Below are 16,800 nucleotides of genomic sequence, written 5' to 3' on the forward strand. Positions count from 1 at the left end.
GAAGAAAGATGTTGAATCTATTTAATATTTCTTGAAAAATAATTGATTTCTGTGCATTTTTTGTCACACTGCATCAAATTAAGGTTGATTACGTCGATTAAGCATCATGAGGTGGAGCGTGAGGGGTGGTTCCCTATTTTTTATTTATTTATTTTTGTTGTTGCTGGGAGTTGGAACCCTATTAGTTAGGTTGCTTAATATTTATGCTAAGTACTCTTTAAAATACCAGAATAGGGAGGATGGTGTAGGTTTAAGTTTATTAGATTGATCAGTATTGCTGAACTATGAAATATTTTTTTTGCATACAGGTATAACAGAATAGCTTTAGTGTAGTTGTTGTTTTAAACTTGAGTATGAACTTATACAAAATGCAGCAAGATATTTAAAAAACAGTTTTGTTGATTAAAAAACACTATATCGGATTCATATCGGTATCGGCAGATATCCAAATTTATGATATCGGTATCGGACATAAAAAAGTGGTATCGTGCCATCTCTACTTGGAAGCATGGAAAAAAAAATCATATTTTGCATGGTTGGATCTTAACAAGGTTCCAAGTAGAGCTTCAACATGCAACAAGAGGAAATGTGAGTGAGGCAAAACATTTTTTTGAGCACAAAGCTTAAAATGAAACAGGCTGTTTTACAGCTGATCAAAAGTTTAGGACCACACCTCCAAAAAAAAAGCTTGCAATACGCCCAAAACAGATATCAAAGTTCCAAACATTAAGTCAGTGATGAGTAGCTCCACGCTTATTGTTGATCACTTCAAAAATGCCTTGCAGCATGCTTGATATAAGCGTTTCCATGAGGTGAGTGGGAAGATTTCTCCAAGTGGTGAAGACAGCCGCACGAAGGGCATCTACTGTGTCAAACTGTTGTTCATTTTTGTAAACGTCCCTTGCCATCCATCCCAAAGGTTCTCAATTGGATTTAGATCAGGGGAACACGTAGGATGGTCCAAAAGAGTGATGTTATTCACTTCAAAGAAGTCCCTTGTGTACTGTAGAATTGTCCTGTTTAAAAACCCAGTCGTTACCACACAGGCGAGGGCCCTCAGTCATGAATGATGCTCTCTGCAACATCTGGACACAGCCAGCAGTCGTTTGACGCCCCTGCACCTCCTGAGGCTCCGTTGTTCACTGTGGCGTGTAGAAAACATCTCAGGTGGGATCTGCTTGTCATGCCAGTAACATTGGAAACCATCATCAAGGTTATTTTTTTCTCATCAGAGAATACAACTTTTTTCCACCTTTCAATGTCATATGTTTGGTGCTCTCTTGCAAAGTCCAAACGGTTAGTTCTGTGGCGTTCAAGGAGACGAGGTCTTTGAGGACGTTTTTTGTTTTTGAAGCCCTTCAGTCTCAGATGCCGTCTGATAGTTATGGAGCTGCAGTCAGCACCAGTAACAGCCTTAATTTGGGTCAAGGATCGTCCAGTGTCTTGACAGACAGCCAACTGAATCCTCCCGCTCAGTTCTGGTGAAATTTTTTGGGTCTTCAACTTGACTTTTTTGTTCCATGACCCTCAGGGTCATTTAAGAAATTTCAAATGACTGTCTTAGTGTCAGTGTTGGGGAGTAACGGAATACATGTACCGCCGTTACGTATTTAAAATACAAAATATGAGTAACTGTATTCCGTTACAGTTACCATTTAAAAAGGTGGTATTTAGAATACAGTTACTTTGTTGAAATAAATGGATTACACTGCGGTACTTTCCTGTTTCATTTTGTCACGGGTCAGGACTGTTTGGGTTTTGTTTGACAGCTACGTTCTGTTGTTCCAGGCGGCAGCGTTACGGTTGCCATGGTTACAGGGCAATGCTCTCCCTCTCTCTCTGCGACTGTGTGTTTCCTGGGTGAGAGAGCGCCTTTTCGTTGTTGTTGTGCTAAGCTAACAGGCAGAATGCTACAAGCATAGCTCTAAAGAATGTAGCATCATGGGCAGTGTAGTTCGTGTTGCAGGGAGAATGGACTGCCATACACGTTATGGGTCTGTGAGCGAGGAGGGAGAAAAAGGGGAGTGGAAAGGTACCAGTTGTCATCGAGGAAAAACGGGAGCTGGAAGCATGTGAATATAATAATAACCACTGCAGCCAAGAAGAGTGCCTGACGAGCCCAGTTGTAAGTAAACTATTAAGACTCGACTGTACACCGTGTTCGTGTTTTCCTCCGAAAACAATAAGTTCCGTTGGAGCAGTCTTTCAACGCCTCTCTCTGTCAAGAAAAGTTGACCCACACAACAAAGTAAAGCTATTTTTCGGCTACGAGCCGACAGGGTCGTAGTTCGGACCTTTACTACAGTTCGGAGTCGCGGACCTTCAGTAATAGTAATAAATCACACAGCAATAGTACATTCACGTTGTTGTAAATAGGGTTGCCAACTCCCTGAAAAATAAATAAGGGACACCTCTGGCCAGGGCCGGGCAACCCAGTTGTCTTCACCCTTCCCAGTGTGGTAGCTCTTTTTTTTGTGTGTGAAATTATTTTTTAACCATTTGACTTGAATTTGATGTAAGCAGATGCATATTCTTTGTGATATGACCATATGGGAAACAAATGATCATTTAGCCATTTATTTTTAGCTCAGAATGACAACATTAACACAGTAAAACAGGTCTCCTTCTTAAACAGAAGCCTGTCATGCTTAACTTTTGAGAATATAAGTAAATCTTTCTTTAAAAGAACTCTGTCCTGCTTAACTTAAAATTATATAAATTAATAGAAAGCAATAGAACGAAAAATATTCTTGTAACAGTGCACATATAGTGCATTTAGTACAATTGGCTTCAGTTGAGGTATTATTTCAGCTTTTCTAATGCTAATCAGCTGCTCCTGTTTGTAAACCCACTTGTTCCCATGATTACGCATCTTAACTCATCATCATTATTCATCTATGTATTACTTTTATGTATTAGTCATCTATTTATTGTAATCATCTATCCTTGCAGTTGTTTATTACACAAAATAAATTATATTATCACACTTCTGGCCACATAGCGCTGATATTCACCGCACATGCCCATATTAACCTTAACCAGAGGGTTTAAAAAAAACAAACCAGTGTTTACATACCATATCTGCTTCTGCCGTGGCCTGGTGGACAAAAAATTGGTTAAGGATTCCCCGAGCTTTCACGCCCCTTGTGTTCTTCATGTGTCCACCATTAGAAGCATGCCTATGGAAAAAGTGCGCCGGCACACAGTGCAGTGCGCTTTATAGGTGTTATCGTGCACTTTTCCAGCCAGGTGTTTTCCTTTTCCCATTCCTCCCCGTACTTTTGCAGCCTTTTTTTTTCTTTCTCTGAGCGAACAAACATTGCTGTTCTAATGCTGGGCTTACACTGTGCGATTTTTGGCCCATTTTGAGCCGATTTTTGAGTCGTGCGACCGATTTGGTGATCGGCCCGATTTTGGCCTTCATCGTGCATCGTGTAGTATACGTGGGTAACGAGAAGCGATTAACACCTCAACGCCTCACGACCAGCTCCCGATCATCAATCGCTCGTGAGGGTGTCACTCATTTTGTAGCTCAACACTTAATGTATGTATATTCATATTAATCAAGATTCCTGCAATGAAATAACAGCTTCACGTTGTTTAAGCTCTTCTAATCAGTGAAGGAGACATCCATTTCATTCGTGAGGGTGTCACCGCAGCCGCTCACACTGCTCACGCGCAAACACGTAAACGTCGGTGAAAAAGATGATCTGGACACAAGCGATGGAGGCACAACTTGTAGAACTTTGGAAAGCTCATCCGAGCCTTTTCGATGTGGCATCACAAAATTATCACGACCACAACAACCGTGAAAATAGTTGGATCTACACTGCTGCTTAATCACAGCTGCCTGATCATTGTTTTTCATTAGCAATTTAGCAAAGTTGATGGTGGTGGTGTGTCTGTGTGAGTGAAAGACAGAGAGAGCAAGAGAGCAACAGAATTTCTGTTATAACCTTCATTTTATGGAGGCACAGTGTGAGCACTCAGGTCGCATCAGAGCATCGGGCGGTATAGTGTGAGACCCTGCATCGTGACCTACCAACTTCTAACCCCTGTGAGTCAATCGTGCAGTTTGAGCAGGAGCTGAATAACGTGACTGAAAAAATCGCACAGTGTCTGCCCAGCTTTAGGTGTACTGTCGTCCGAGACTTGCACCGCAGTGTCGGCGTTTGTTTCCCTGTTGGCCATGCTTGTTGTTGTGGTCATCTGTTGTCTTCCGGTATTTTCTCCGCAAGCGACCTTTCCTCGACCAATGAGATAAGCGGTAATCTGAATTGTCATACTCAAATTGTCATAAGTGTGCTGTCAGCTCATTGATCACAAAGCAGGAGAGGGGCTGGGAATTATGTTTTCAAACAAAGCGTTAATTCCATTAACATTTATAGACTACTTTTGATTCTCACTGTGTTACGGGACAAAGTGCATCCCTTATTAGCTCAATACGGGACGTGTACTTTTGTTTCTAAATACGGGACGATTCCGTTTTTTAAGGGACGGTTGGAGACCCTAGTTGTAAAAAGCATGATAATATATTAAGTAATCCAAAGTATTCAGAATACGTTACTGTCATTGAGTAACGTAACGGAATACGTTACAGAATACATTTTGGGGCATGTATTCTGTATTCTGTAATGGAATACATTTTAAAAGTAACCTTCTCAACACTGCTTAGTGTATCCCACCTCAGCGCGCTGTGAGAGACCCTACTTATGCAGTTCAACAATCTGACTACGTTCAAAAAGGAAAGTTTTTTTTGCCTTGCCATCAGAATGTCATGACAGTGTGACTATCTGACAGAAAATGACAATGAATCCACCTTTTTGAACAGATTTGACCTTTCAAAGGCATGCGATCCTAAACTTTTGATCAGCTGTAAGTTGAATGTTGAAGCTCTACTTGGAAGCTTGTTAAGACCCAACCATGCAAAATGGGGGGGGGTGCCATGTTTCAAGGGGTCTTAAACTTTTGATTGGGACTGTACTAGAACTACAACTACTACTACTAATAATAATAATAATAATAATAATAATAACAGACTAAACAAGGCATTTTCATCCAAAGAACTGCCACTCACTCACTGGATAGTTTCTCTTTTTCCAACCTCTCTGTAAACCTTAGAGATGGTTGTGTGGGATAATTCCAGCAGATCATCAGTGTCTGAATTACTCAGACCAGCAATCATGCCACATTAAAGTGCCATATGGCACCAAACAACTATGCCGTGTTCAAAGTCACACCTTTATTACCGAGTTTGATGCTCACTTGACCATGTCTACATGCTTAAAAGCATTAAGCTGCTGCCATGTGATGCACAGGAGTTATTTTTGACTTGTTAAATCATGTAAAGCTTCTCTAGAAGAGTCAAAACATTCAAAACTGAGCTAAAAATGAACTAAATGCACATAACTACAACACACACATCTGTAGCTCATATTCATGGGTTGGTTAAAAATCACTTTACGTGACTCATTCATGAACAAACACACACACACATACACAAACAGATACACTAGAAAATGACCACAAGTGTTGATTCATCTCTACACAGTAGCCAGCAGCAAATATGTCTTTGATAGTGTGACCACACATGGAGAAACACTGTGGCCCGGGCTACTTGTGTTTGAAGTATCACACACAAACAAAGAGCCACACAGAGACTTGGAGTTTCTCCGTAAAACAATTCAGTCCACCCAAATATAATAATGTAGTTCAAACGCACTGAACCCACAACAAAAGTCAGTGCTTATTTTCTATTTTTAACAGAGTACATGATCTCTCTGTGACAGCTAACAAAATTTAAGTCTTAAATCTGCTCCAGCCGGCTTTAAAAGGCAAATGAGACTGTAACAGTTGAATCAATGAGTCTGACTGTGTTTGGAGGCAAATGAATAAGTAGTGAGGAAGAGCATCTAAAGGGCTGCAACTATTTCTTTTTTGACTTTGTGCATTAAAGAGTGGACTGATTTGAGCTGCAGGCTCTGTGCTCCTCATTTGGACCTAAAGTTGTTCACATTTTGAGTGATATGAAGCTAACTCGCTGCTAACTCGTGTGGCCATTAGGTGTTCTTGTCTCTGCTGGTGTTCCCAAATTTGTCTGAAAATGTTTTCTGCCCAGTTTGTAATTTGTCTCATGCGTGCACTTTGGACAAATGCTGCATTTGTGCATTTTGCATCAACCAAAAACAAAGTGGGAAGATGTGATTGCTGAAGGTTTAAGAAAATGCAGGCTGTATGAACATTTTCTATAATGTTGCAGTCTTTTTGATAGGCTTATCATTCTGAAGATAGACAAAAGACCAAAACATATAAAATATATACATACCATAATATTTATTAATAGATATTTTACCTCTCTATTTGGTATGTTGTTAGTGTTCAAATCCAATTAAAGTCCAGCGTTTTTTATTGAAAAGCAGATTATCCCTCCTTTTGTAGAAGTGATGTTTCTGTAAACATGAATCCTTTTTTTTTTTTTTTTTTTTTTTTTTGGCCTGTCCCGTTTGGCTCTTTTGCCATCAGAATTGTTGTCTAAAGGCAAAGAAAGATGCCCAACGGATTTACTTTACCAAACTGACCATCCCAGCCTTGCCGTAATGGTCCATTTGATTCACCTTTTATTGTTTATTTTATTTTCACTTACTGAATACGGGACAGACTTGACTGGGGGAAAGAAGGGGAGAAAGAAAGAGGGAAAGAGAAACAGCTGAGAAGAGGGACGGGGGAGAAGGGCAAAAGACAAAAACCAACAGAACGGGCAGAGAAAAAAAAGAAATAAAAAAAGCATATATCAATCACCTGGATCACCTGCTGAGAAAGAAAAAAGAAAGCAAGCAGAAGAGAACAAGAGTAATAGAATAAACAACATCACAATGATATATGGGAATATGACAGTAAATACTAAATGTTAAACATTATTGTGCAGCACATAAGATCAACAGAACACAGTGTGCTTTGAGGTAGGAGCCAAAAAGGGTGTAGTTTGTGGGTGTGATCACCCGTGTGTACACCTGTGAGCATGGACGCGCTTGTTTTTTGTTTTTTAAAAGGTTCCTTCATGTAATAATCTGCTAGAGGGTGTGGGGGGGCCACAGCCCCGTCCTCCAGGGCGTGAAGCAGGTGTGGAGGAGATCAAAACTCCAGACATCCAGAGGCCCCCAGAACACAAGAGACCAAGGAAGACCAACAGAGGGGCAGCTGCGCCACTGTCCCGGAAAGAGCTGAGGAGAGTCCCAGATGAGGGCTCACTCAGCAGCCGCGGAGCAGAAGCCAGGGGGAGTTGCAGTGACGCGCCCGTGAGCTCCGCCGGCAGCCAGCTGCGCCTGAGTGACCGAGCCCCAGGCTGAGAGGCCGGGGGCACCCCACCTCCGAAGTGGCCCGAGCGAGCCCCAGGCTCCAGGCCCCGATAAGCGGCCGCCAAGGAGTGAGCCGGTGTGTACCTGGACGCCCATCCCCGGACACAAAGAACCACCAACGCACCGATGTCTGAGGGGGTCCGCCACTGGCAGGGGAAGTGGTGGTAGGGGGAGATAGGCCTCCAAACCTTGGAGGGCCTGAGATGTCCCCAGAGAGGTGGCGCCTGACACCCAACCTGACATATAGACACAGACATACAGGCACACACAGATACAAACATCCATTCCCACCCTCATGCTCTCATATGCACTTACTCCACACTCAACCAACGTGGAGACAGACATAAAGAGACGTTGTACACACGATCACACTCCCCAAGCGTACTCTACAAACCGGGTCTAGGTGCCCCCGCCCCTGGAGGGGGCACCTAGACCCTCTGTTGTTTGTAAACATGAATCCATGTTAGTTCTTTTTGCTCAAAATCATGCAACACAGATTTTACCACTGTCTGTGTATTTCTAGCTTTGTATATACACTGTACATCACCCAGCATCATAGAGGACATAAGTACATACAGCATCTTTCCAAAGCTATGATGTTCACATATAACTATTTGTCTGTTTCTGTAAATGATCGATTTCTTCAGTTTAATTGATTTTATTTATATAGCACCAAATCACAAATAAAATCACCCGAAGTTGCTTTATATTACAAGTACATAGCCTTACCATATTTGAGGGAAAATTCCAAAAATCAGTTGATCCCTTGTGACAGCCACTTGGCAACAGCAGGAAGGAAAAACTCTGTTTTATCAGGCGGAAGTCTCCGGGGGCAGCAGGCTAAGGGAGGGGCAGCCATCCACCACCACTTGTTCAGGGTGAACGGAACAAGAAAAGAAAAAGAAGAAGAGAACAAAGTGCACTCTATTGGGAAGAGAAGGTGAAAGGTAATGACATCCAGTAGTGATGTACAAACACCTGGAGGGTGAAAAGGGAGAATGAGAAGGAAAACTCCACTGGCAGCCCGAGGCTGTTGCACCATAACTAAGTGATGGTTCAGGATCTCCTGATCCAGCCTTAACTATAAGATAATGACAGCTGAAGGCTCTGCCTCCCGTTCTACTTTAAGAAGCTCCATGAACCACAACTACACCTGCAGTGTGAGAGGAAAGTGCTCTCTTAGGATAGTATGAGGTGGATTCAACAGGTATTTCTAGCCCCTGTTAGTTCTTTTTCTGCAGCATCTTGAAACATCTTCCACAGCTCTTCCTTCTGGGAGGATGCCAAAGCATTCTCAAGGCCAGATTGCACTGTGTCTGCACCACCCAGTATGGCCGCCCTCTTAAAGATACCTGAAACACCTTTCAGAGGACACTTGAGGCAAATGAATATCTATGGGAGCCTCCTGAATGACTGAGTTCACACACTGTTTAGAATAACCTAATTCCTATCGTTTCGGTCCCTATCCAATATTTGTGGATTAAGTTGAGGATAAAGTATATGGACCAGGAAATCAACCTTTCCTTCCTACTCAAAGATAATATCTAAATACAACTACACCATACGGTTTTAAAGACATGTAGTGACTATGTCATGAAGTTATAAAGAAAGAAAGACTGAAGTAAAACTGAGGGTAGATTTAAATGCAGTGACAAATCAGACTGATTTTCTGGCCCCTACAGAGTTGCTATCATAGGTTACATATTAGTTTTCCTAATTTCTCATTAAATGTAAACTGATGTAGACTTTTGTCTCAGTTGCTGTCTTGTGAGTGGCCAAGTTCCTCCCAGCATGCAGTTCAATGAGGCCCCCAGCATCATGCATCCTCTCACTGAAAGAGCAGCCAGGTGGAGGGGCCTATTCACAGCAAACTGACCTTGACAGGGTCTGATTGAATCCCGCTTCCTCTGGCTGCTTCCCTCACTGCTGCACAGACGGCAGGAGTTTCTCAGTCCCCTTCACCCCTCCTCCAACTTTCATTCACCTCCACTGACATGTCCGATCAATGTGCTTTTTGTTCCGGGCGGAGAAATCTCTGTCTCTCTATTTCATTTGCTTCTCTGTCTGTCCTGTTTATCTCTTTTCACAGCCTCCCCCTTCTTTCCCTCTCCATCTCACCACTTTCTCTTCCACAACAGGACGAAGATATTTGTTGCGCTTCACTGATTCCTGTCTGATTCCTCTTTTTCTCCCCCCTAAACCTATCTCTGCTTCCTGTTTCGACGTATCCCTGCCTCTCCCTCCTCTGACGAATGAAGACATCTGTGATTCTCAAAGTTCTACTTTTTTAGTTTTCCGTAGAACAGGAAGAAAAAAGCAAATTCAAATTCAAATTTTATGTTTGTTTGATGTCTACCTTTCTATTCGCTGAGCGTTTAGATAATGGAAGAACTGTTGTAATGCAAGTAACAACATAATTGCAACTAATGTGATTACTAAATTCATTCATATCTTGATTTTGATTTTGGGCCAAGTCTGTAATTGTATGTGTGGAGAAAATTAAAAGGTTTTTAGAGATTGCAAAACCAGCAGATTTGTTGTTTTAAGCTTTAAAAAAGAGGGCCGTTCACCATTTTACACATGAATTAGATTAAAAATTAAGACTGCGATTTGTGGTCTTTTTCCTTTACCAGTGCACTTTCCTGGTGACTCATAACCAATTTTCACACATGCCCTGCAGTCCTGAACATTTCTACACATTACCCAACAGAGCTGCTTGTTAGAGTGTAAATCTCTCATGCAGTCAGATGGGACATTAGTTGGTCTTTACCCTGCCAGCTCTCTATTATACAGTCTGTGAGAAGTCTGATTGCACCACTGTACGAATAGTTCAGCAAACTGTATGGTGCGTTTAGTAATTGTAGCATGTAGGCGTCATGTGTGCTGCCCCCTAGTGGCTCCATCCAGGCAGCTCATTTACTTGCACGATCACGATCGAGTACCGTAGTTTCTGCTACAAGTGAGAAAGAAAATCTGTGGAAACTCTCCCTGCTCGGGGTACTTTAAGTCTAGGACTCATCCAGGTTTAGAAAACTGGAACATGCCCAGGTTTTTCAGGGAGTGTGTGAACTCTCAGTTGGGTCAGTGTTTGCAAAATCACATGATCTACCAAAGTCCCATTTGTTTTTATGATGTAAGCAGACCAAAAGCAGAGTCTCCAAAAAAGACGAAGTATTTCACATGGACATTGGGAAAGTTTGGGTTCTTTATGCCTCCCTACAGGCCTCTCTGCTGGCTCTGTGTTATCATTCTAAGGAAGCCTTAAAGTTAGACTTTCATTACATTTATCTGCGTTTCTCAGTATCTGCAGTCATGATACAGAGAATGATAAATAGCACTGTATCTCACGACTGCTTATGCTGGTAACGAGTGATGTCATCGCTTTGTTTTCTTTCTTTTTTTTGGCCAAGATAAATCTGCTACGTAATGAAGCAAATAGGTATGGATGTCTATTTCTAGTATCGCAAAAGAAAGTTTGTATATGCACATAGTTACAGTTCCAAAATAAACATATATAGGGATTTTTTTGGATAGTCCATGCTACATGTCAGCATTTACACGGCCAATTTATATGCAATAAAAATTGCACTCCCTCTTTTTATCCTAATATAGATGCAAATACAAAAACTTTTAACATCTAGATCTACAGGTCAAAGTGAAAGGAGAACTTCATATAAGGAACTAAATCTGTTTTTCCATGTTTGCATGGAAGGAATATCCTGAAAAACAAGTGACAACACATATTTTTCATCACGCATTGCTTTTTTTTTTGTTTACCTAACCTAAGCTGCCCTGGCAACTTGCTGCGTATTTAAGTTTGACCAGGACCTATTAGAGTCATAATTGAAGCTCCATTAGTGCCTTTAATGTTATTTTTGTAGTATATTTGGAGCATATTTAATCCAAATCCCAATCTTTTCATAAACCTGACCAAATAGTTGTTGGTATTTAACCTCCTAGGACCTGGCGTCCACATATATGGACATCATATTTTGGGTTGTCTAGACCAAAATAATAAATTTTGCTCTACAAGGGTCTAATATCCACTTTCGAGGTTGTACTGCCACTGTCCTCTCATTTTTCTCAGAAACAAAAATCCGGTAAAAAAAAAATAATCTGGTAATTCTTTGTTTTTACATTCATCGGGTCCCAATATGCACAAATATCGAAGAGAAATTAAAAATGAATACCATGGAAGAGTTCAGGTCTTAGGAAGTTAAGTCATCAGTCACACAAGCCAAGAGACCGGTTGGCAACCAGTTGCTAATGGTTGATGGGAGTCATCGCTAAATTGCCAAGGCCTGTGTGACTGCGGCATAAATCTAAGCAAAGAGTGAGTGAGACTAAAGGAAACACTGATTGAAATCAAATCAAAAATTTAGTACAAATACAAAACCAAGAAGACAAACCATTGTCCTGGTTTGCTTGTGTGCCTTTTATTGTCACTGTACACATGTAGAATGAGGTACAGAAATAGTAGATTTCTCAATGCACTGACAACAAAAGTGCATTTTGTGTGTTTCTTTTACTGAGGAAATATGAGAAATCAAGGTCTGACTGGTAATCAGTGTTGGGAAGGTTACTTTTAAAATGTATTCCATTACAGATTACAGAATACATGCCCCAAAATGTATTTTGTAACGTATTCCGTTACGTTACTCAATGAGAGCAACGTATTCTGAATACTTTGGATTACTTAATATATCATCATGTTTTTACAACTACATGAATGTACTGTAGTCAGACTTTTCTAACACATGTATTCAACATTACATGTCATTTTCAGATATTTATTTGAATGTGTTTACATGCAGTATCATTGCTCTAGACTCAGTTATGTTAGTGAGGATCGCTGATGACAAATGTAGGTACGTGTTGTGTTTGAGTTCTCTATCTGCACTCCTGTTATTTTAAGAGTGTGTGTTTGTGGCCCAGCAGTTGTTATCAGCCCTGCCTGTGGTCAGTGATGGTCTGCAGCTGCTTCAACAAGCCTGCTTATCAAAGAGGGCTCGTGTTCCTGTGATGTAGCCCTTCAGGCAGCTATCAGAAGAGCAGATGCCCCCCGCCTCACACACACACACACACCTCCTAAGCCCCCAGCCAAGATGTCCTCAAGGTGGGCAGCTTTATCAAGCAGCATAGAGGTGTGGATGGAGCGCAGCCACTGTGGTGCTAAAATTTGTTCCCTCAAATAATTTCATGTATCTACTTCACATTCCTTTTTGCAGAAACAGAGGTCTCTGGCATTTGGAGAATTTTAAGGATGCTCTAACAAGTCACCCATCACTATCAATGAACTGCAGGACAATAAGCTACTGACATGTTTGGTTTTGTCAGATGTCTTTATTCCAGGAAGAGGCAAAAAAGTTTTGCTTTTGATTCAATATCCTGCAAAATCACAGTCACGTGCAACCAGTGAATAAACTCTATATGTCACTAAAACCAACCAAATCTTCTTCCTACTGCAAGAGAAACTTTAATATGTCATTATGTAGTTTTGTTCCATTTATGCTACAAACTGTGCAAACAATGCCTAATAGGCCTTTGTAATTCCTTCAAAAGCCGGTGGGCAGATTACATAAAACCAAATAACATAATGAGATGGGTTTTGGGCAATTGAAAGATTCTGCAGTGCAATATCTGCTAATAACCTTAATACAGAAAAAGATCACAAGTAAAGGCAAAGCTATGATATTATCAGCATCTACCATCTTCACCAGTATTACATAAAGTGTTTTTGCTGGTTATAGGTAACACAGATGGGTCTCAAAGTGACAATCCCAGTCTGAGTCTGAAGAAACTGGGTTGGTTTTTTTTGGAAACTGGGAAAAAAGGCCGTTAACCCTTACAGCCAATCCACATACAATAGGATCGTAGGACATAGATACAAGCAAGAAAAAAACAATAATCTAAAGCAATAATTCAATATGAATGCATCTAATATTTTAGCAACACTTTTTAAAACTATAGTCATGACAAAAACAAAGTTTTCTCAGGAGCCTATGCAGCCATGTGAAAACTAATTATGCCTCATGATTCAGTAGCTTGTAGAACTGCCTTTATCAGCAATAATTTAAGGTAATGGTTTTCCCTCTGACTTTATCAGTCTCCAACATGTTATGAAATAATTTTGGCCCATTCTTCTTTTCAGTATTGCTTCAGTTCTTTGAGATTTGCATGCTTTTGTTAATGCACAGCCCTCCCTAATGTCCCACCACAGCATTTCAATCAAACTAAATCCTGATTTGTTTGTGTTTAATCTGTCCAGCAAAATCATGGTCTCAGTGCTTTGGTGTGCTAAACTAATTTGCTTTGCCTCGAGGATCACTGTTTTATATTTTATTTTATTATTCATACTATTATCTGTGTTGATGTGGTGAAGGCCAGATTGGCAAAAGATAGGAGAAGAAAGCGAGGAGGAGATCATGGTTGACTTAATGAGTCAGATTTATCAAGTAGCATCAGTGCCCAGGTCCTGTGGCTGCAGGACAAGCCCCAACTATCACCCTGCAACCATTAATAGCTGCTATGAGGTGTTTGTGCTCATATGCTGCCTGTCGTCTGTCCAAAGGACATTGTTCCCGAAGTCATGTGATTTGTTCAGATGCAACTTTGCAAACCTAAGACGTGACTTTGGGATGAATTTGTCGAGACATTTATTCTTGTGAAGATGGAGGTAAAATTCCACTTTTATAGCTCTTTCCAGCCCTGCGACAGACTGGCAACCTGTCCAGGGTGTACCCCGCCTCTCGCACTATGGCAGCTGGGATAGGCTCCTGCACCTCCGTGACCCTGAACAGGATAAGCGGATGGATGGATGGATGGATGGATGGATGGATGGATGGATGGATGGTTCTTTCCATGATATTTGTACAAGTGATGATTCACAAGTATCCCTCTCCTTATTGCCACCTTCATGTGTCCCTGTAAGTCTACAGGGACACTAAGAAAGCAATGAAAATGGGAAAAAAAAAGTAATGAATGCAAACTCTCACTCAGCTGTGATATGTAGTGATGGTCAGCCTGAAGAACATACAGCTGGTTTTTTGAGCTTCCCCTCGAGAAGAAGAACAAAGAGCGATCGTATCTCTCACTCTTCTTTTTGCCAAACAGTTAAGATGCTCAACAAGTGGCCGTTTCCTCTCTGGAACATCTGTAAACAAGTGAATAGCTTAACCTTTAATATCAGATCCATGCTAATCAAAAACACACTGTAGCTGCACCATTTCCTGCTCCTGAGTGTGTAAGTATCAGCCTGGACATGAGCTACTTTTGGCCGTGACCCTAGAGGTAAAAAGAAATACTCCACAGGAGGAAAATCCTAATATTTAGCACCAGCGTTGATTTAGATTTGCTCTTTGTTGGGCTAGATGAGTTTTGTTCTTACATTATTTTCCTTTTTTTTTTTAAATGGCGACAGATAAACCAGGAAGAGGTCTGCTTCACACAGAGATAAGCTGTGGTATGTCCAGCACGCACACACAGAGCTCACAGCGCTGATAGCCCTCTGCTCTTTGATGTGACTCTTGGAGGGAAGACAGAGTTATTGAGAAGGGAACAAGAGAAAAGGATGATTGAGTGTGAGGGAAATTGAGAGAGATTACAGGAATGGCTTCAGGGTTGTTGTTTTGTCCTATGTTAGAGACACACGCAATTTTAATCCTTATCAGCCTCCATTCCTTTCAGGTGGAAATAGACAAAGGAGCTGCTTTAGACAAATTTCAACACTGATGGTGTTTTGTGGCCAAAGGACAGAAATGAGGCTGGAGTCGTGCCCTGTCTTAATTTATCCACTAATTTTCCTTCCTCCTCTCTGTCTCTCTCTTTGTCTACTGAAGTGCTACATTTCGAAACAGATGCAGGAGTTATTGCATTTGTATAAATTAAAATGAGAAAACACAAACCGTTTTCTTAGTTTAGGTCACATTTACCATTTCAGAAGCTCTAAAGGTAAAAAGTATGTATTGCTACTTTTTTGTGTTTTTACATCTAGCAAAGGTAAAGATATGAGGCACCATTTGAAGGAAGACAGATGGGATGTTACTCTCCAGAATAACCAAGCAATCTCTAAAGGAGAGATCTGACACCCTTCAGAGGAAGCAGCTTTGCACGGTTTCTATGTGCAGTCTTATTATTTCATTAACTATGTACAGCGTGTAGCCATAGATGAGGGCAGATCGACCAATAAATCAGCAATCTAAGTTCTCTGTCACCACAGAGGACCTGCTGCGCCATTCAGTTTGTCTTTAATGCTCAGTGTTTCTAAATATCTGCTAAACGCTGGTAAGTAAAGGAGTGATGAAACACACGGTGTCCTGAGCTGTCTGGAAACAGAGCTGTAGTTTAACACTGTGATGTGCTACATTCCCATGAGTCTTCCTTCAGGATGTTATGCTGTGAAATTTGAGCGTAGACATGAGAAGGAAGGGGAAAAGGTGTGTGTGTGTGTGTGTGTGTGTGTGTGTGTGTGTGTGTGTGTGTGTGTGTGTGTGTGTGTGTGAGTACTTCCTGTAGGATGTTATACTGTGACCTCTGAGGATAACCCTGGGGTTAGGGTGGAGGCTATTCACCGCATCCTGACACTAATAAGATGCCTCAGTTTGTATTGTGTGTGGATGAAAAAGCTAAAGCAAGTCTGTGCGTCTGTGTATGAGTGGAGTGTGTATCAGAAGTATCCTGATAAACCTCTGAAACTCAAGGGCCTTTGTGCCTGAGTGGAAGGAAGTCCTTCAGTAGACAGATAGCATCCGTGTGTTTGAGCCCCCCCACACACACACACACACCTCCGCCTGTATATTGATGTTAAGCACTGCACACTATAGGGTAAACGTGTGCAGCACTTTGCTTTTGCACTGTTGTGCACCCATCTGAGCCCAACCCAGACTACTGACGATCAAAGATTTGGAAATGATGAGCTGGAAAATGGTAGCTAACTCAAACACTATCTAACACAGTGAACACATAAAAGGACTGCATACAGATGCTTCACAATTTAAAGATAGTCAGATTTCAGGAGTCATTAACAGCAGCACTTGAGTCGCTATCAATCACAACTGCTTCTAAGTTGCCTTTAGAACTCATTAACTGAGCAATAAATCAGACAATTTCAGGACAATGAGATTGTTTTCCCTAACATGTAGGACACAGTGGGAGCTACAACCACCTTAGATGCATGTCCAAATACTCTGGCGTTTAGAATATCAAATGTTATAGCACCAAATCACAACAACAGTCATCTCAAGGCACTTTATATTATAAGGTAAAGACCCTACAATAATGCAGTGAAAAACCATAACAATCAGACAACACCCTCTGAGCAAGCACTTGGCGACAGTGGGAAGGAAAAACTCCCTTTTAACAGGAAGAAACATCTGGCAGAACCAGGCTCAATTTGCCACAGTCAATTGGGGATGAGGGAGACAGAACAAAAGACACACTGTGAAAG

The sequence above is a fragment of the Aulonocara sp. 'chitande type north' Nkhata Bay genome, linkage group LG10, assembly GCF_057382095.1.
Source record: "Aulonocara sp. 'chitande type north' Nkhata Bay isolate Kocher_YH1m ecotype deep benthic linkage group LG10, A_spYH_male_GT1.1, whole genome shotgun sequence".
Lineage (NCBI taxonomy): Eukaryota > Metazoa > Chordata > Actinopteri > Cichliformes > Cichlidae > Aulonocara > Aulonocara sp. 'chitande type north' Nkhata Bay.